At 37.3% G+C, this 22,183-nt stretch overlaps 1 protein-coding gene across 1 annotated transcript in view; it reads right to left on the bottom strand.

Annotated features, from left to right (window-relative positions):
• Window positions 1-21,807, bottom strand: part of nexmifb (neurite extension and migration factor b) — a 102,002-nt gene extending 80,195 nt beyond the window's left edge. The window contains exon 1 of the mRNA XM_039694193.2: window positions 21,429-21,807. The gene's annotated coding sequence lies outside the window, so the exon portion shown is untranslated. The remainder of the gene's footprint in view (window positions 1-21,428) is intronic.
• Between the last annotated feature and the right edge of the window lie 376 nt (window positions 21,808-22,183).

The following is a 22,183-nucleotide window of genomic DNA, read 5'->3' as shown; positions in this document are numbered from 1 at the left end:
GGAAAAAAAAAAAGCTTACAAGTTTTGAGTGGATGAGCACATGATTGAAGTTTTGGGTGAACTATTACATTACCTATAAATGAAAAAAATACAAAATAAAAACAAATGTGGAAGGTAGCATTCATTTCATTCATGTTTATAAAGCCACTAAAGGTGGCGAAACATCAGAGTCACTTATTCATGAATCGAATGTTTCATGCTGTAGATCCAGAGCTCTTAAACAAAAGTGTTCAGAAAAGTGTTTGTTTGAATGTATTTCCAAAAATAGTAATGAAAGCACATGTCATTTGCCAGTATTTTTGCAATCAGTTGATAAGAATCAGTTATCAGTTCGCAAACCAATTCTCTTGCGATTACGACTCCTAGATATAAACAACAAAACCATATGATGCATGTTTTGTAACAAATAATTACTCAAGTGATCAGGAACATAAAAAAGCTACTAGTAACAAATTTAGAGGACATCTACTATACGCAGTAGGGGTGTAACGAGACCCTCATGTCATATGATTCGACACATACTGATGCTACAATATTATTGCGATACTCCAAGACATGGTGAAAGTTTAACAAAAGATGTACTGTTGATTAAAATGCTAAATTTGGTGTTACATTGAGTGTGTAAATGAATAGTCTTGGACTCGGTGCTGAAACCCAAAGCACAGGAATATAGAGACACCAGAATAACAATATTCATGATTCTGAAGATGAAAATACTGAATTATTTTTGACAAATATGCTTGACGTCAGTCACTGACTAGATATATTTATAATAATGTCGCCCACTTTTTACTGGTAACAGACATCTGGCATTATTAGACACAAATATTCCTCCATTGCATTATTATCCATTATATATACATCAGTTTAATGTAGTACTGACACTAAAACTCTGTAAACTTGAATTTTTTCATATTCATTTTCATGTTCAGTGCATTACACACATATTGTCACTATCCACAGCTGCATAGTGTTATTTATCAAGTTCCATTCTTCAATGCTAACCTTTCACCAATCAATGTTTTGTTTTTTCTTATTTAATAACCAACTTCACTCATAAATATGTCAAACAATGGAATGACATGGGTTGTGAGTGCTGTATCAAGTTGCTTTAAATCAAAAAGTGTTCAGAAGCCTATAGCAGCTAAATGAATAGAAACACTGTGACCATTTAATGGTTTGTAGCAACTTGTATTTTGAGGATATCTGCAAACTTGCACTATATTACATTCGACATTATATATATAGAGCAGTTTAATGAAGTACTGACACTAAAGCTCTTTTCTCACAAAGTCATTTTGATTTTAGGTGAACTACAACAATACAGATCGTCACTATCCACGATACATATTCTTGCATTTTTGTATTGCGATATATAGTGTGTGTGGTCATTACATGTAGCACGTAAACAGCTCGTTTAGCACAGGAAACGGGGATCTGAACAGGTTAATCTTGAACTGATGCTTGCAGTGAAGTGACCGTCCTCATTTCTCCTGACAACTCTAATGAACATCCTCACGTTCTGCACGATACCACTAATTCGAGAAAATTTCCAGCACAAAGACATAATTAGACAAACTAATTAGACGCAGTCTTCGCTGCACAGAGATCCTCCGCAGTTCAAGTTATCCGCCTACCTGGCGTGTCCTAAAATAGACAGGAGCCGTCAAGAACATATATGTTAATTCTGCTCGGCAAACACGCTCCGCGCCGTGTGCGTGGAAGCGTGTGCACAACCCTTACAATGCGTGCTCTTCAGACACCTAATGGCTTTTGTATCTGCTGTGTCACAAACATCCGTAGGTTTCCCGTACCAGAATGGGAAAGACTTGTTCATTACGTCCGAGTGGAAAGATGCAGTAATATGAATCTCTACAGAAGCATTAAACGAGTCAATAGCACGAGGAAGGCACGTATGGATATTCGAGTCTCTGGAGGGTTAATTATTTATCGCAAATTGCCCCTAGAAGGCCTTAAAAAAAAATGTTCGGTAGAAGAGAGAACCTGAAATGAGGAGAGTCCGGGGAAAATGAGAAAGTGAGAAATGCCGGACAGAATGAGATGTAATTGATTTTAAATGTGATGGGGGAAGCCACGGTCTCCGGAGAAAAGTGGAGCTCATCACAGCGGAAATGGCAGTGGGAACGCGGCTCTATGAAGATTACAATTAACACTCCGGCAGTATTAAATACTCTGCTAAAATAGACATTAGCAAGAAAAAAAAAGTGTCACGTGAAGCCTTACAACGGAGAAACGGAATATGTGAACGTTTCTTGTTTGGGGGTTTCTGAAAATATAATTATTACACATGTGGATCAACATGGATCCATTCCCTGGATCAAACTGGATTGATTTTACTAGAAAAATTCACGTCAAGTCAACTTTATTTATATAGCGCTTTTTACAATACAGATTGTTTCAAAGCAGCTTTATAGAGATAATAATGCAACAAAGTTTGTTTTTTTTTGTTGTTTTTTTCTAAAAGAAATAGGGGTGTAACGATACGATACACAAAACTGACGGTTCGGTTTTCCCACGGTTTTGACGTCTCGGTTCCGTTTAGAAAGCTAAAATTACTTCTCTTTTTTTTTTTTAAACAGTGGTTTAATAAAAAAAAATTAATCTGTCTTTAAATTAATTCAATTACAATTAAACATTTCACAAGGATTAACAAAATCCGCTAATGTTGTACACTATATAGGGAGCCGCACATTACTATAACATTAAAGGTTGAAGCCTAGACTTTTACCTAAATTCAGATGCTATTTATTTTTTTTAGATACAATAATCAACACACAACACATTGTATGAAAACATGTAAACTGAACATAAGGCAGTTTTCACATTAACTTGTGTTTTTACTCTAATTTCTTATTGAAATATAATCTTACACAGTTGTCATTTTCATGAAAGATATTTTATACATACTACTGTACATTAAATAATCAAGATATCATTAACAGGTTAAGTAAAATATAATATATAGACTAACATAGTGCATTTATTTAGTGCAAGAGTTCATAAGTTGTGGACACTGAATCACTTGCCTGTTGAGGTAAATATAATGCTAGTGACAAGATATGCTGTTTTATTGACGTCTTTACGCTGCTGATTGAGCGATTACACGAGTTATGATGTCTTTCAGTAAGTATGCTGTATCTTTCAACATACCTTCAGGTGTCTTTTCTGTGACTGAGGAAGAGATGATCGCGTTTACTCGCGCGCCGCGCTGCCGCTTGAAATGAGGAGCTAGACCTAAAGCGATCTGTCACGCCACATCAAAGAGCGCCAAAACGCCATTTACTGTTTGAATTTCGTGATCAAATAGACAGAATTTGAAAGATTACACATTGCTTATTATCGAAAGTAACAAAACACGGAGCTTGTTATTTGGTGTGTTAGGCTACAAAACTGAATTCGCTGTGTACTGTAAGTTACACATAAGACATGAGGTCTATTGAGCCGGGGTGGGCGTGGCCGCGGTGGCAGGGGGCGGGGCGTGTTCGGAACGCAATGAGAGTATCGCGATTCGAATCGGTTTGGTTTAAATATCGTTACATCCCTAAAAAGAAAATAGTGTCACAGTCCAGCTAAAGTAAGTTCAGTGATGGTTCATTTTTGTAGAAAAAAGTTATTACTTTAGTTGAAAATCGTGATGTCATCGCCCAGCTTAGTTCAGTTCTCATATAATGGTCTGAATGCAGGCAGATCAATAGTATTGTTGTATATTAAGTGTCCCCAAGCAAGCCAAAAGCCCATCAGGTGACAGTATGGAGGAAAATACTGTGGGGCTGCTAAAGTATTCTTAGCCTACGCTGATCACAGAGACCATTGGTGGCAATTGTTCAACGATCAACTTTAGCTAATGATGCTTTTGGGAAACCCAGCCCAGACTCAGTTGAATAGTGCATGTGCATAACCACTAGTTTGGGTAATGATTCAGGTATGCAGCATCAATACTTGAACAGCACCAGTTCGATGAATGGTGCAAGTGGAGGATGGGACAGCTCGTTTGTTCTGACCAATGGCAGATGGGGGGAGAGGAGGAATATTGTTTAAACATCTAAAGTAGGGTTTTCCAAATAGAGGCTTGTGTATTAGACATTTCAAACATCAGTCGGAGAGGGGTTCATCCAACATTCTTGCACAAGCCTGATCCTTCAAACTGGCAGCAGTGACTATATCTATCTTTGTCTACAATCACTCATATTTATTTTTAATGATGTGGTGGCTTATAATGCATCTTCATTAAAGTATTGTACTGACAAATAAGAGCAGGAGTGAGGCCTGAGTGTTGTTCAGCTTTGGCTTTTCCCATAAGCCCAATTCTTGAGTCATAGCCCCAGGGGCGGCTGATTTAACAACGCCTGCTTGTTGTGAAAAACAGGTGCATGTGCACGGCCTGTTCATCACTGGTGTAGCGACATTAACATTCACTGGCCCACCAAATACATTAGCTATATGTTTTGAAAGCTAGTGCACGGCTTTAGGAAGCTTATAAGGCAGCATGCTCTGATATTAAACCTCATAATGCATACTAACAGGGACAAGTCACAGCACTTGCATATTGTTTCCCTATTGTTGGTTTGATTGCTTCTATTGCCCTCCTGATTTGTTAATCACTTTGTTTGGATAAAGCATCTGCTAATTGATTACATTATCCGAAAATTCAACCCCAAAAATGTTTTAAATGTACACAACATTGCAGTAATGACTATTATTAGACAGCCCAGTGAATTCAATACTTCATAAGTGAAAGGTACTTTATATCACTTGATTATTTTCTCACTTAAAGCATGATCTAAACAAGCCAAAAATAACATTTTATTAAGAAGTTAAAACAAGACACAACACATTAAAAACTAACATGATGAAATGGATGTTGATGATAGCTGATTAGATGAGTTCTATATTAATGCAGCAAGTTGCTCAGCAACTATAAACTACCTGCAATTACACCCAATCTAGACTGGACGTGAGTGGCACAATGCATCAAAACTGAAGTGTTCCCGTTAAAATCAACAAAGCACTGCCACTTCATCCATACAGTGATCAATAGAGTTTACCAATAGCATGTTGATGATTAGCTAAAACTATAATAAAGTCCCTTTAGGGCAAGTTATTTCACTTGGCGGCCATCTTTAAAACGTGAATGCGAGTGCATCTCTTTAAATGGGAGAACATCAAATTCTCCAAAACTCTTCGCCAAGCTTACGATTAAATTTCATATTTGAAATCACCAATGAAATCTGACAACTGTCTTATAAATTTAGTTTCTAATCGCTTGAATCATGTTGCGAATGCAGTGATAACATGAAACGTAGTCGAGGTCAACTGAATGGGATCATGCCAGGGAGGTAGTCATCTTCGAGTACCATTGAACGAGACAATAGAATTGACCTATGGCTAAGCCACGCCCCCAAACGCGATGAGCCAATCACAGTGCGCAGCTAACCCAATACACTCGGACATTCTCTGCTTCCACGTCCATTGAAATGTATTGCAGTTAGTCAGTTTTCATTCGTTTTTTCTTGTCATTTTAAGTATAAAATGGTCAAACGCCGTCCATGAGGCAGCTCCGACACTAGGTATCCCGAGAGGCTGGGCGACGGTGTGTATTTCTTTTACTCTTTCCCAACATCTCAACCGAGATAAGTGTATGCTCGTGATTAAGTTATGCGGTAGCTAGACCACAACACCAACTAAACGTGGATAAATTAAACAAGGATGTCTACATCTGTTCTAAGTTAAGTCAACAACGTATTTGAACGTTATCTTTAAAATATAACGTAACGTTAAGGCTAACGTTAGACGTACATTAGAAAACGTTAGCTTCTAGTTGCATTGGACATCATGTCACTTAGCTTCATTAAAGGAGTAGTTCACTTTTGAAAAAACTTTTGCTGATAATTTACTCACCCTCATGTCATCCAAGATGTCCATGTCTTTCTTTCTTCAGTCGAAAAGAAATTAAGGGTTTTGATGAAAACATTCGAGGATTTTTCTCCATATAATGGACTTCAGTGGGAACCAAACGGTTCAAGGTCCAAAAGAAATTTTAAGTACAAACTGCAAACTTGTTCAAAGGGCTTTAAACGATTCCAGTTTAACAAAGTTTAAGTTTTATAAGCTCAAACGCTCGCCTTGCTCTGTTCTGTAACGCAATACTGTTCGAACTCGTTCATCAAAATGAACAAATCTTTTTCCGAGTCATTTGGTTCATTCGGCGAAAGAAACGAACAGATTGATTCGGAAAAAGATTTGTTCATTTTGTTAAACGAGTTCGAACAGGAGAGTCACGAACGTGCACCACAGAACAGAGGAAAGCGAGCGTTTGATCTTATAAAACTTAAACTTTGAAATTTTTTTTAAAAATGAGCGATCGTTTCGCTTGATAAGACCCTTATTCATCGCCTGGAATCGTTTAAAGCCCTTTGAACAAGTTCGCAGTTTGTACTGAAAGTTTCTTTTGGAACTTGAACCGTCCGGTTCCCACTGAAGTCCATTATATGGAGAAAATCCTGGAATGTTTTCATCAAAAACCTTAATTTCTTTTCGACTGAAGAAAGAAAGACATGGACATCTTGGATGACATGGGGGTGAGTAAGTTATCAGCAAAAGTTTTTTCAGAAGTGAACTAAACCTTTAACGTATCTGTAAATAACCGAGAAAACAAATGTTAACAATGTTGTGCTAAATGATTCATGTAAATACTGTCGAACCAAATGGTGATGGCAACGATAAGCGGGTTATCATGTTTACACTGTGACCTGTACATCTCTGCCTGGAGCTGAAGCTTTTCATCGACCTTCTCAACAATAAAATTATTAATATAACCCTCCAATGCATAGTTAATGCCCTTTAGGTGACTTCGAGATGATATATAATCTTTCTGTCTCCAAAAAATCACCAATTGCCTCCTGTGAAATGTCTGCCACAGCACCTGTTCCCAAATGTTGACTGTGTGTCCGAGTGAGTGGAGGGGGCGTGGCTTATCCATAGGTCAATTTGGCGTTCGTGCATCGCACACTCCGGGTATAAATGCGGAAGTGGATGCACGCACTAGTTGCTTTTTCGCTGAGGAGCCGAGCGTAACTCGGAGTCAGCAGTGGCAAGGGGACTGCGTCCTCCATTCCCTCCTTCGGGGAAGGGTGGGTTGCCCTCACATATGGGAGCAATGCCGTCTAGGTAGGGTCTTTGTCATCGCTAGCACAACTGCATCAGTCGGTGACGGCGTGCAATGAACTCGGGTTAATGTGTGAGTCAGAATAACTGCAAGGAACACGCATTTAGAGTGCTGTTATTAATACAATTATGATTAAATACGCCACTTCTACAGTAAGTGATTTGACTTCCTACAGATTCATCAATGCTCTACAAATGAAGAAATTAAGCAAATTTGAACCTTAATAGAAAATTAATTGGTGCCGCTGAAGGCATTGGAGCAGATATGTGGATTAATAATGGATAAAAAGGAGTTTCTCTTCCTCTCCTGTTTGGATCTGGTGGTGTGTTCGAAATGTCTCGAGTCCAGTGAGGATGTGCCAGTGAGGTGGAGAAGCGAACCCTTGACAGGTCCCAGTGTGACACCGCATGCTGATGACAACCCTGTCTGCCAGCCGGCTCAAGCTCCCCGGCCAAGAATGAGTACAAACAGGTGAAAGTCTCGCTGCCTACACTGAGAGATGAGACACCGTTTACAGAATAGGTTCCCAGTGAGCGACTAGGAGCGATGGCGGTATGCTGTGCAATCAGAATCTGAAATAATGCATTTTTGTCATATTTAAACCACCATATATAAGGAAACAAATCACACACTGTGAAAATGAATATGCTTTATCTAATAAAAAAAAAATGTGGCAACAGATTACAAGCAATATTATTAATTAAATTGAACAAATTAGAATTGAGTAAAAAATAATCAAATTAATTTGTTAAAAGTTAACCATTTAAAATGAGTAAAACTTACAACAACCCAAAAAACATCAATCGAAGTCACCATTATGGTGCTCAGTGTTTGTTTTAGGATTGTTTTAAAATGACGTTTTTCTCCTTCAGTGATTCTGCTTGTTAACATCAGGTGTATTCAATGTTGAAAATATAAAATAAAGAGTTCTTAATTCATCTTTGACGTCTGTCTGTTAATGAGATATTTTTGTTACATTTTTGGTGTAAACTTTACTCATTTTAAATGGTTAACTTTTAAGGAATAATTTGATTAATTATTACTCAGTTCTAATTTGTTAAATTTAATTAATAATATTGCTTGTAATCTGTTGCCACAATTCTACTGATTAGATAAAGCATATTCATTTTTAAAGTAAAACTGTGTCACTGAGAGATGAGGGCTGGCTCATTTCATATATACTTTCTGAAAACAAGAGGGGTCCCGTGTCTTTGCAGCTGCCGACCCAATATATTACATTATTATTGTCCCTTAGTGAGTTTAAAAGGCAATTAAAAAAAAAAAAAACATTTTTACACGTTAGCTTTTGGTCACACATGAGTGTTGAGGAACTGTTGTCACATGTATTGGTTTTTAAGAGTCTGAAGATATTTTAAGTGTATTTAAGAAACTTAAGAATCTGAGAGTATACATTTTAGGGCTGGGGTAATAAATATGGATTTCTCGATATTAATCGATTCTCATTTTTACGAACTGATATCGATTCTTAAATCTCAAGAATCGATTAGTCATCCTGTTTCATTTGAATGAATGTTACATTGTATCGCGGCTGCGCGCATCCAAAAAAAAATGCAATAATCTTTGTCCTTTGTTACTATTGATATGAAACAAAGTCTCAATTTTCAAATTACGTCCATTTTCTTTAGAAATTCAAAAACATAAATGACGTTTTGGCGCTGTGGCGTGAGATCGCTCTGGAGAAGCAGCGGCGCTGATCTCTCTTCCGGCTTAATAATACCAGTTACAGAGCGAAATAAACATGAATGAGCATCTGAAAGTGTGTTAAAGATAGAGTACAACTTATCGAAATCCGTATCATGTCACATTGATTCGCTCAATCAGCGTTTCAACCGTGGAAAGACGTCAATTAAACAGCTTGTAATCAATGTCATGTATCGTCATATTTACCTCAGAAAACCCACATAAACTCATTAGTCAGCTAGAAAAAATAACTCTAGAGAGTAGGGTTGGGTATCGAGAATCGAGTATCGATTGGAACCGAGACTAACTTTTCGTTTTTCCCGGAATCGTTCAAAAGTTAAAATTTCGATTCCTAGTTTCGATATTCACAGTCCGCCGAGCGGAAGAAGAAACAGCTAAACAACACCAACGAAGAAGCGTCTACCGGAAGTGTTGGTATAACCACGCGAGTCGAACATGAGTAGCTTACGTCGGCGATCCAAAGTGTGGCTTCACTTTTCTAAAAATAACGAAATCTCGGCAAAATGCAAAATTTGTGACAAAAGGAGTATTTTTACAGAAGGAGTATTTCCTTCAGAAAGACCGTTGGTTAGCAAGGTTAGCTAAAATTTTTTGACCCTGCCTCTTAAAAGAATCGGAATCGAGAATCGTTAGGAACCGGAATCGAAACAAGGAATCGTAATCGGAATCAGAATCGTTCAAATTCAAACGATACCCAACCCTACTAGAGAGGAGCATTTTGCTAAATATATACACCATATTACATGTGCATTATAATCTACGTTCTTCAATATTTAATGCATATTTGGATAAATCTGGCAAGTTTTTATGACAGCACCATTTAAATGTTTATTTCATATAATCTTCTTATTATAAAAATGAATAAAAGTGTAATTTAAGTGTTTGTATAGCTACAAAACAGTTCATTATTACCTTCATATTAGGCTAATGAAGCCTATAGGCTACAACTAGACTCCCATAGTTTACAGCATTAGTTAAGAGATTTGATTTCCTTGAGAAAAATTGCCATTTATTGGAAATGATATCCAAAATAATCGATATTGAATCGAATCGGAATCGAATCGAATTGTGAAATTTGTCTCAATACCCAGCCCTAATAAATTTAGCATATTCTTTATTTGTATATTTGTGTATGTTATATTTTAATGCTTTATAAATAAATTGGAATTAGAATATATACGACGCAGCAAGTGACCCAATAACCTGTGCTATTATTTACTGTATATACTGGAAAATGGGCAAATAATGCAATACAATGTATAAGCCAGTAAGAAATGTACTGCATGGAAGCTGTGATAAACACATGGACAAAGCATGTGTTAAAAGTGTTTAAAATGATATTAGCTTCAACCTCATAGAAATCCAAACATCCTTCAAAGTTCGCTGTTCTGAACGACTGAAATCATTTGCGGCACAGAGTAAAAAGCCAAAGGACTTCAAAACATGATACTGCCAACCTCTCTGAGAATAAACGAGTACCGCTTATCATCTGACAGCCATACCACATGAAACAGATGTGTGTATACATGACAGTGATATGCTTAAAACAGAGAAGAGTTTTCCGCGCACAGACGACACCATCATCCACACAGATCCGCGAAAACGCCTAAAAACACTGTATTCTTCTGCTGCCGAGTCATTAGATGGCGAAGAAACACTATAGACTGAACACGTGATACACATGTGCATGACATCATCGTTTTCAGAGATTTGATCAGAGATCGTTTTCAAAAACTTGCATTATGAAACCCATTTTCAAAAGTTTGCGATTTCAGGCGCCCAAAACGCCATTGTTGTGCAAATGAACGGCCAAAACTAGGGCTGTCAAACGATTAATCGCGATTAATCGCATCAAAAATAAAAGCTTGTGTTTACGTAATATATGTGGGTGCACTGTGTATAATTATTTTATATATATATATATATATATATATATATATATATACACACACATGCTTGTATATATTTAAGAAATATTTTCATGTATATAGATTTATATATAATTTATATTATATATAAATATAAAACTCTTATATATAAATAATATTTTTTAATAATAACATGCATGTGTGTGTATTTATATATATATAAAAAAAATTATACACAGTGCACCCACATATATTATTATGTAAACACAAGCTTTTATTTTGGATGCGATTAATCGCGATTAATCGTTTGACAGCCCTAACATATACTAAAATGTTTATCTGTTTTGATTGTCCCATTAATGGGAAGACAAATGAATAAATGCATTGAAAATTTAAGCCATGAAATAAATCCAAAATGGTCACTAATTCCCATTTATTCCTTTTGCTTGACATCTCCTTACATACATAATCTCACACCTATAAACTGACCCTACAGGGGCTTGACTGGGTTAACAGCCCTGATCACCATCACACCAACCTTTTAAAAACTGGATGAAAGAGACGAGCATGAAAGATTATTACAGTGCTCATTTTTTTTTTGGCGCTCATTTGGTGGTGTTTAAAGATCCTGAAACCAGAGCCGCCAGCCTCAGAGGCCGAGACACACAAAGACTCTAGTGTCACTGCAGTCCACTGATGATGGGGGTTGGGGAATGAAAACGCCACCGAGCACACAATTAAAACCCCCGAGATAAAGCAGGATCTCCATCTCTGAAGCCTCTACAATGCATTATAGAGCTATTTTAATGTGTTATGAAGGCATATAGCATGCATTACGTTAATTATGTTATTTGTTGCACGTGTCGCTGCAGTTCTGAAATGAAATGTCTGGTAAAAGGCGCTAAAAGATTAAAGCTCAGTTGCGCTGGAAAATAACGCCTACATTAAACTCGACCTTAAATCTAATAGTGTTAACTAAAGCAAACGAGAGATGAACATCTGAAGCAATCGTGCCATTTTATCTTGCTTCTACAAAGCTTTGAGCTCTTTTAATGTGATGTGCAAGGAATTCTGCAAAAATAAATCTTTATAAATCACTAATCTGATCGTTATCGTAATAGTGAAAAATGCGTTTTTGGAGTTTTGCACTGGAAAAAAAATGATTTTCCAATGAGCCTGGGTTGATCTGAAATATATCAGTAAAGCCAATATGGCTGCCATTTTGAACTGGCATAGGCCAGTGACCAAGTGTACTTGCTGGATCCACAGGCCCTGTCCCAAATGGCACACTCCGAACTTGTGGACTAGAGCCCGACCGATAAAAGATTTTGAACGCCGATACCGATACAAAAATTTGTTGGTTTTAAAATCCGATATTCCGATATATCGGCCGATATTTTTTAAAAAAAATTCAGAAACGCGCAACAAAACATTAACAGATTCCCCTAACATTAGTTATTTGTAGTTATTTATGAGTTTTAACCAAAAAAAATTATGATAATGCAATTTAAAAAGTTACTTGTTTCTTTTATTGTCACAACAGAACAGACTGATGATAGTGGCATTAGCTAGCTTTGTGGTTAGCTAGTCTATGATGAGCCATAATTTAGCAATGGATAACGTCATACTGCAAATTGTAAAACATACATTTTCAATATAACAGGCCAAGGAGAGAGATACCACCACTGGTCGATAATATGTTTGTATAAACTGTAAGTAACAACTGGTAAAATGTACACCTATGTCATAAAAAACATAATTAAACATTTAAATGTTCTCTTCTTAGCCATGTTTACAGTCCCCGAGCGAAATCTCCTCCCATTCTTTTCCTGATAGGAATTTCGCAAGGATTCCTGGGTAGTTATTTAAAGTGCGTGGAGCCGGCATCTATGCGGGCTTTGCGGAAGACCGCTTTAAGGATACAAAGGGGGCGCTGCTGAGCACACTTCAGAGCGTTAAAATGCTAAATGGGACGGCCTACTACGGACTCGTAGACTCAGCGAGCACGCGCAATCTAAGTCCACGAGACCGAAATCTGCATGAAGTGCGCCATTTGGGACAGTTAGCTTAACTTCGAGTCAGTTTCCAACGCAACCGTCAGCCTCATCAATGCATAACCAACTATTTTTAGGAAATTTAGATACATCTATAGTTTGAACTGGATAAAAAAAACGTATACAGCTCGACAAGTGTTTTGACGCTCTTGGTACTCTTTTAATAGGTGTAAATGAAGAGTTCAGATGCAAAAGCCTCTAAATGCCATTTGAAATTTTCTTCTTTAATGATGATTTTTATCAAACTTGTATATTTAAGTTCAGTAATTTCACTTAAATAACAATTAATAGGTAATTATCATTGCCATTTAAGTGAAATTACTGAACTTAAATATACGTACAAGTTTGATAAAAATCATCATTAAAGAAGAAATTTCAAATGGCATTTAGAGGCTTTTGCATCTGAACTCTTCAAATATTATTTGGTGACCATTAAATTAATATAAAACCAGTAAAAGTCCAAAATTATCAGTTTTAAATTGAGAAAATGTATTGGCCATAAATACTTCCTACTGGCCATTAAACTTTAATTTTACGCTAATATTTCATTGAGTTTTGTTTAGGTGGAATAACATCAAGAATCTGCTCTGGTGGTAGAAACAAACAAACAAACAAACAAAAAAAAAACACTTTTGTCTTCCTAGCTATCAATTTGAGACGTTTTCAGTCAGTTCATTGAACTTTTCTGTGGTCAAATGTTTTTTTTTATCTCTTACAAGTATATTTCGTGTGGAGTGGACCATTCACTTTGTCTTCGACGAAATTAAGTGCTGTGTTTCACCTGAAGTCTTCTCTACGTGAATCCCCACTGTTGACAACGGTCTGCGTCGCACATGGCTGGAATATGATTTCATCAAAGAGCTCTTGACCACAGCCACTACAACCCAGCAATTTACATACGGCGTAAAACCACCACAGCATTCACGAAGAAAAAAACCCCCGCTCCATCAAGAGCTACTTCAGCCCAACAGCTACGCTTACTCACCAAATTATTATATCATGCAGAAAGACGTGTGTGTGTTCTGTTCAGTACAGTACAGTTAAACCAGAGCATATTCCATGTGCATGGGATTTTAATATGGAGGGAAACCAAAGACGTGAGCTTTTAACATGTGCCAAGAATGAGTAGAGAAATGTGCAGTATACCGCTTTCCTGAAGGCTTATACTGTAACGGCATGGGGAACTGCAACACAAGTCAGGCATGACTGAAAATACTACTGGAGGACTCGAAACGCACCCCAAGACAGGCAGCCCAAAGTATGGACGCTAGATTTTAACCTATGACGCATAGTTATGTCATCTAGGTAGGCTACTCACTAGACTCTATGGTGCCCCAAAAAATGCTGTCTATGTTGGCAACTCACAATTCAGTCTAGGTAGGCAGGTTAGTTTTTTTTTCTCAGACTGACATCGTATTTTATAATAAAATGGCCAGAAATTCTGTCTAGACTGCTCACCGGGTATTCAGACCAAGATGCCCTAAAATACAATCCAATTAGGCAGCTTTACTGAAGGGTTCACTTACACTGCAACACCATGAGAAAAGCATGGCTAATGCCCGAAACTACTAGAAGCATCTCAGTAGAGTGCATTAGTGCATTCGTTTTCAGTGGCTTTGTTTCCGTACTTTTCCCAAAGGGATTTTAATGAAACTTATAAGCCACAAATCAACCAAACCAGCAACTAGGTTTCGATTTGAAACAAAAAAGTACTTGAAAATCTGACAAACAGAAAAAGGGACAAGACATTAATGAGGAGAAGAACTGCAATCTCATTGCAAAAACATTGTAAAGGACATAACTGCATAATTAAAATCATGGTTAAATATAAAACTATTCAATTAAAGAAATTGATTATATATACATATAGAAACAATATTTTTAAGGTTATATATATATATACATAATGAACCCCTGAAGACTAATTCGGCGCTGGTTCCTTTAAGATTTTCCTGTGAGTAAAATAAAGCCTGTGGTAAACCTAACTTGACGATACTGACCTTTTGTTCTACAGCGTAAACTGCACACACTGGCTTATCTAGTTTTAACATACTTTTTTCAAAAATAAACATTAGTGCTTCAAAAGTCACGTTTTTGGCTATGGCTCTGTGTAATTTAATTATTTACTTTGTAGAACAAAACGTCAGAGTATTGCCAAGTTATGTTTATTTTACTCACAGGAAAATCTTAAAGTAACCAGTGCGGCAGTGCCAAATTAGTCTTCAGGGGTTTATTATGTATATATGTGTATGTATATATAAATATATGTATATATTTAAGAAATATTTTCATGTATATAGATTATACTTTATATTATATATAAATATAAATATTTTATATATAAATAATATTTTTTCTTAAATATACATGCATGTGTTTTTATTTATATATACAAAATAATTATACACAGTGCACACTAGAGCCCGACCGATAAAGGATTTTGAAGGCCGATACCGATACAAATATTTTTGGGTTTTAAAACCCGATATTCCGATATATCGGCCGATATTTTAGTTATTTATTTATTTATTTATTTATTTTTTTAAACTGGACATGATAGTCACAAATTTTGTCAAGCTTATTTGAGTTAAGAGAACTGATGGGGATGTTCTTATAATTGTTATTAAAGCAATGTATGTCTCGTGACCAACTCAACGAGTGTTGCCAACAGGGATGTGTAGAGTGCCCACTGGTGGACAAACTATACAACTCCAACACTCATGACATGGTTCAAGCGTGTTTAGTCCGTTTTTATTTTATTTTTGAAATATTCATTTATCGGCCATTATAACTGGCGATACCGATAGTTTGGAAAATGCCTAATATCGGCAGATAATATCGGTCTACCGATATATCGGTCTGGCTCAACCGCACACACATATATTATGTAAACACAAACTTTTATTTTGGATGCAATTAATCACAATTAATCGTTTGACAGCCTTAATATATATATTAGAGCCCGACCGATAAAGGATTTTGAAGGCCGATACCGATACAAATATTTCGGGGTTTTAAAATCCGATATTCCGATATATCGGCCGAAATTTTTTTTTATTAAATAATGTTGGATTTCACACACGTGTAAAAGAAAAGCTAACTTTTCTGCACAAGATAAATGTCTAAATGTTCACTCCTCGCAACGCAAGTATAACTTACATTTTACAATGCAGGGACTGTAACTGATATGCTAGTTATAAATACAGTAATCATTAGGCAGAAAAAGTTCATTGTGATTTCCAAGCTCATTAATGTTAACGTTAGCGGTCTTCCACTGATTATAGTGGCATTAGCTAGCTTTGTGGTTAGCTAGTCTATGATGAGCCATAATTTAGCAATAGATCACATCATACTGCAAATTGTAAAACATACATTTTCAATACAACAGGCCAAGGAGAGATGATTGAAGTGTGTTTCGTCCGTTTTTATTTTATTTTTTAAATATTCATTTATCGGCCATTATAACTGCAGATACCGATATTTTGGAAAATGCCCAATATCGGCCGATAATATCGGCCGGCCGATATATCGGTTTGGCTCTTATACATATATATATAGATATAGATATATATATAGTCAATAACCTTAAAATATATTGTCTTGAGGGAACCAGCGGCGAATTAGTTTTCGGGTTGTGACATCATCCTGCACCGCTCCATTACATAATTTGCAGTGTGTCATGAGAGAGGGAATTAACTTGCTCGCGACTCATTGGTCATATTTTCTGCACAGCATCATGGGTAATGTAGTTTTCACCACGCATTTCACTTTCAACAACCTCTGAACTTTGTCTATTAAAGGTTTTAAGTTATGGTTAAAAATCTCTTTCTCTTTTTTTTTTTACTTCCAGAGGCCGAATGTTGCACTTCATCGTCAATTACAGAACAATGTCCAATCAAAAGGAAGACATTTTAACAAGCCAAACATGAATCATTATAAATATCTCTGACGTCATTTACTGAGAAACATTACACCGGCTCCTGAACTTTAGCCTCGGGTGAGTCTCAGTAAACCTGTGCTCTCTCTCTCTCTCTCTCTCTGTCTCTGAGGAAAAGCCTGAGCTCTCTCCCCCTCCGGCCATGAAAAGCAATCAAGAAGCGGAACAATCTCCCATGGACCTCACCTCTGTTTAATTACAGCGCGTCTCACTGAGCTTATCCACGCTCCGAGAGAAGACATGCTGCAATATGACTCAAACACAGAGAAGCGTGTAGCGACCGAGTGCGGATGATATCAGTGTGGACAATGCAAATCATCCAATGATCGGTGGATCTATTTTTTAATGATTCTAATAACTGGAAAGCAGCGTGACAGAAGGCTATTACAATGTTTAATAACCATTAATCGCACACTCGTGAAATTAAGCATACACCCTTTATCTTGTTTATTTTGTCATCATTTGCTATATCCAGCATCAGATTGAAGGGTGATTCTCACAAAACTGTACTTTCTGCAAGCATTTTATAAGTTCAATTTAGGCGTCTTTTAGGGGTGCATGTATTTCACTACAGGACTTCCGTTAGGGTGCACATGTGTAAGTTACCGAATGCATTACATTGCAACTTTAAGGTCTCCTGTTGGGGAATTGATGAATTACAACCACCACAATAATCGCAATAACGCTCTTGTGTTACTTTTGATACGAAAGAAAGCGGCGTTTGTCAAATTCGGCCCATTTTATTATGAGATCAAACAAAAAAAAAATCATATCTCGTGTAAACTCTCAATCGATAATTCAACGGTGGAAAAACGTCAATAAAAGAGCTTGTAACATTTACCTCAGGAAATCCCTTCAGTGTCTACAGCTTGTTCGTCAGCTAGAGAAATGAACTCTTTCGCTATGTTCATTATATATATTCATTACACTTAGTTTCTTGATTATTCCTGTCATAAAAATGCCAGTTACAGTGTAAATAATTATATTTCAACAACAAATTGGAGAAAAACATAATTAGATTTAAAGTTAATCTGTTGTTCACCTAGTAATGTGCAAGTAGGGCTCCTATAGTTTATAGCATTAGTAGAGATCTTTTTTTTATCCTTAGGAACGTTTTAGAGGGGTTTAAATCCCTGCCTAGCGTTGGAAATGCTCTCGACTTCTGAGATCATCTAACTGTGTGATGTGAATTACATTAATGAAGCAATTTTGCAGGCTTTGGTAATTTGTTTGCGTTTAATGATCTCACTGAGTTAATGATTTTGAATTAGCTATTTATATATACACTCACCTAAAGGATTATAATAGGAACACCTGTTCAAGTTCTCATTAATGCAATTATAGTCAGAATTTGGCGTAAACAGAATGAGAACATGGATCCATCATGCCTTGTTACCACTGTGCAGGCTGGTGGTGGTGGTGTAATGGTGTGGGGATGTTTTCTTGGCACACTTTAGGCCTCTTAATGCCAATTGGGCATCGTTTAAATGCCACGGCCTACCTGAGGACCATGTCCATCCCTTTATGGCCACCATTTCCCCATCCTCTGATGGCTACTTCCAGCAGAATAATGCACCATGTCAAAGCTTGAATCATTTCAAATTGGTTTCTTGAACATGACAATGAGTTGACTGTACTAAAATGGCCCCCACAGTCTCCAGATCTCAACCCAATGGAGCATCTTTGGGATGTGGTGGAACTAGTGTTGTCAAAAAACTCGGTACTTCGGTACCAAGTCGGTACTAAAAAAAAAAAATGTTACGGTACCAGCTTTTCTAGGTACCGAGTACCAGGTTAATCCAGTTCTGTTCTAGACGCAATGTCTGAAACGTGCACAGTTGCGTCCTCTTCATAACGCTGATATGGCTCTCTCTCTGAATCCACTTGTTGAAACGAAAGGAGGAAAGAGCCACATATGGAAATATTTTGGATTAGGCTAATGTCACGTTGCCATAAGAGGCCGATTACATGCAAATTCGCAATTTCAAATATAGGCGTGATTCAAGCGCGCTCCTAATAAAAACTCGTTGGCGTTGCATAGCAACGACAGACGCCGCGTGAGAGCAAGCGCATTGGAAAGAATAAGCACGCGCAAAAATATAATTAAAAAACACGCGCGACATTTGAACGGCCTCTAAAGTGCTTTCGGGGTAGTTTTACGAGTACATGAGCACAGTAGTATCTACCCGACACCAGAGTACTATGGTATTAGTATTGTCATTTAATGTCAGTGGCAGTGCCAGTTCTAGGCGTATTCTTGCCTTTATAACTCAGCAGGTTTAAAAAGCCTTTTTAAAATTAAATATGAATGCAGTTTTAGATTAATAAAAGGACAGTCAAGTCAAATAAAACATGTTTTATGGTAATGCTACAAAGATACCATTCATAAACATTACTTAGTTATCAACACATTGAGTGAACAATATATTTTTACAACATTAATTAATGTTTGAAAATGTTATTTATTACAAACACCTGATTGTTCATGTTTGTTCACTTAATTCATTGTGCATTAAATAAATAATGGATTAAAACTTTACAAACAACTTTAAAAATGTGTTAGTGTATACTATTGTTTATTTTAGGTCATTTTATCTAATCTTTTTCTAAAGTGTTTATAATACAAATGTACAGTTTCCATACTTGTAACCATACTTGATAAACACTTAAATATATGTAAATTTAAACTAAGCTTTGGTACCGAAATTGGTACCGAGAACCGTGAATTTTAACTGGTATCGGTACCGAATACTGAAATTTTGGTACCGTGACAACACTAGGTGGAACGGGAGCTTCGTGCCCTGGATGTGCATCCCACAAATCTCCATCAACTGCAAGATGCTATCCTATCAATATGGGCCAACATTTCTAAAGAATGCTTTCAGCACCTTGTTGAATCAATGCCACGTAGAATTACGGCGAAAGGGGGTCAAACACAGTATTAGTATGGTGTTAATAATCGAGAGAGTTGATAACAGATAAATTATTTTTTTTTAATTAAAATCAACAGTATTTTGCACAACATGTACGCCAAATTCCATTCAAAATATTTAAAAACAAAAATCACATTTATTAGACGACCCTATTTGAACTAACGATGTTTTGGTGCAATGAGCAGTTAATCAGGCATTAATAGCCGCTAATGCTGATAATCTCATAAAGACTGAATAACAGCGATTAATCTGCCTGGGCCGTAACTTGGGCTCACTAATTGAAACATTCTCAAGTTTCCTGTGAATCATCAAGGTAGCCTATGTTCTCTTCTCACCACATAATCACTTAGCAAAACTGTTGTTGTAATGTGGCTAATAAGGGATTTTTCCCACTGCAGTAGCTAAGCAGTAAAGAAGCTTTCAGAAATCCTTTAGGCCAAGATCTTTCAATTAAACGAGCAAAAACAATACACTCACAATGACACCGACGACGCTTGCAGTCCAAGGCAAATCAATGCAAGCGAGAAAAAAATAATAATGGTGGAATTAATGGAACGCTGCAAAATAAAGGGTAAAAAAAATTAAAGAAAAATAGTAACCAGAACTGTGGAATGTCATTAAATCAAAAATGATGGAGAACAAATACAATGTGGGGGTGGAAGAGGTCTATTTTATTTCTCTCGCAATACGTGAATCTCACTGGTTCAATGCCATCTGTTCACCTCGCAAACATCCATCCTTACGGCCGTCATCTCGGAGGGCATTGTTGAGAAGACCGTAGGGAAGAAAACCAGCAGACGCTATGACTAAACGCAGGGAAAAAAGAACGAAAGAAACACACTAGCCCATTGATAGACTTGTGACTCATTGAGTGAGCGGCACAGATTGAGCTGACATAGTGCTCAAAACTGCCAATGTGTTCAATCAGAAGAGATTCAGTTCTTTTAGATGACTGCAAACAAACAGTCGTCACCACATAATTCTTCAAATGGATCATGCATCAAGCATTTCTGACACACTGAACCTGGACACAGCTCAGGAGAGCTCGGTTTGGAGACCATAATGCCCAAAAACGCTGTCTAGGTCCATCAAACCTAGAGAACTTGAGGTTAGTGAGACAAATGCTAATAATAACAACTATTACGCATCTTGCATCATAATGTATTTTAGTACTCAGTTTTCAACGTGTTTGTTTCATCTACACTTTTTGGCACAAGTATTATGCTCCAACACTACCTACCTAGATATCATCATTGAGCATATTTAAAACACATGACATCTAAGTCAGCAGTCCACTTATGATCACCAAAAATGCAACTAAGAATCCCAAAAGTGCCCTCTATAGGAAATCGTAATGTCCAAAAACGATTGGTCGCCTCACTATTTTTGTTTTTTGGACACCATATGAAGCCCCCCCAAAAATGTCTATGTATGCAGCTCTAGAGATCATGATGTTCCACTGTGCTGTCAGTATAGGTTGAGTCTATGGTGCCCAAACATGCTGTCTATGCCAGCGCACTAGGTTTCACGACACATACACACCGCAAAAAAAGAAAAAAACCTTGGTTTTGAGTCAAGTGTCAGAAGTGAGCAGGCTTTCATGTATCCAAAAGTAACATTAATACGCACATTACGAACACCTCATAATATCAATGTGCACTACATATGAGCACTACCATTGGTGAAGTGGTGCGTTTTCGTCCGTATTTCATGCAGAACAGCACTTACCCATTCTTTAAGCTGACAGAATGTGTTCTTAACGCCGAGTTCTTTTGAGCACAATGTTGAAATAATTTCCTTTAATCAGAGGCACTTGTGCATGTTTTCGCGCATCCCGGGCCTCCAGTGCGAGCGCAGGTGGACGCGCCTCCCGTCAGTGATGGAGAACAGCCCGCGGATTCTCTCTCCTCTATCGCTCCATCTGTGAGGACGGCGTCTTAAAAGACCACTCGTCAGCTCCAGCGTGTCTCCATCTGTGCATCAGCCGCTGGATGCTGCCATTGTTCGGGCTGCGGGGTCTCGGTGTGGTGGTGGTGGTGGTGGTGGTGATGATGATGGGCGCAGTCTCGTAAGCGCGCTTGCTCGGTGCCTGTGCCTCGCGCGTCTCTCTCCGGCTCGTCAGAGTGCGCGCGCCCTCGGTGCTCAGAGGCTCGTGACGTGAGCGTGAAGGGGAGGTGCTACAGGTGAAAAGGCCACAAAGTTTTGTTTTTCCTTTTTTCCTTATAACACGCAATAAGTAAACATAATCATGTATTGTGACTCTGCTGGATCATGTTTTCTAATAAATGCAGATGAGCAGATATGCTGTTAGTTCACTTTTTTAAAAAAAACAACTTTTGCAGATAATTTACTCACCCCCATGTCATCCAAGATGTCCATGTCTTTCTTTCTTCAGTCGAAAAGAAATTAAGGTTTTTGATGAAAACATTCCATGATTTTCTCCATATAATGGACTTTGAACCAAACGGTTCAAAGTCCATATA

Source organism: Pimephales promelas, chromosome 9, assembly GCF_988280905.1.
Source record: "Pimephales promelas chromosome 9, fPimPro1.hap1.1, whole genome shotgun sequence".
Lineage (NCBI taxonomy): Eukaryota > Metazoa > Chordata > Actinopteri > Cypriniformes > Leuciscidae > Pimephales > Pimephales promelas.
This window is presented reverse-complemented; position numbering and strand designations above follow the sequence as displayed.